Source organism: Sinocyclocheilus grahami, unplaced genomic scaffold (genome assembly GCF_001515645.1).
Source record: "Sinocyclocheilus grahami isolate Dianchi unplaced genomic scaffold, SAMN03320097.WGS_v1.1 scaffold187.1, whole genome shotgun sequence".
NCBI classification, from domain to species: Eukaryota; Metazoa; Chordata; class Actinopteri; order Cypriniformes; family Cyprinidae; genus Sinocyclocheilus; species Sinocyclocheilus grahami.
In genome coordinates, this window is record NW_015505366.1 from 1341562 (window position 1) to 1341778 (window position 217).

Sequence of the window (217 nt, forward strand, 5' to 3'; positions counted from 1 at the left end):
CTCACACACTCTCTCACTCACACTCACACACTCTCTCACTCACACTCACACACTCTCTCACTCACACACACTCTCTCACACACTCGCACACTCTCTCACTCACTCGCTCACTCTCTCACACACTCTCGCTCACACTCACACACTCTCTCGCTCACACTCACACACTCTCTCTCTCACACACACACACTCACTCACTCACACTCTCACACTCTCTCTC

The 217-nt window shown here is 52.1% G+C and overlaps 1 protein-coding gene across 1 annotated transcript in view; it reads right to left on the reverse strand.

Moving 5' to 3' along the window:
• The window catches only part of LOC107594638 (vacuolar protein sorting-associated protein 13B), a 53702-nt gene that overhangs the window by 36627 nt on the left and 16858 nt on the right, over positions 1 to 217 (reverse strand). The window lies entirely within an intron of this gene.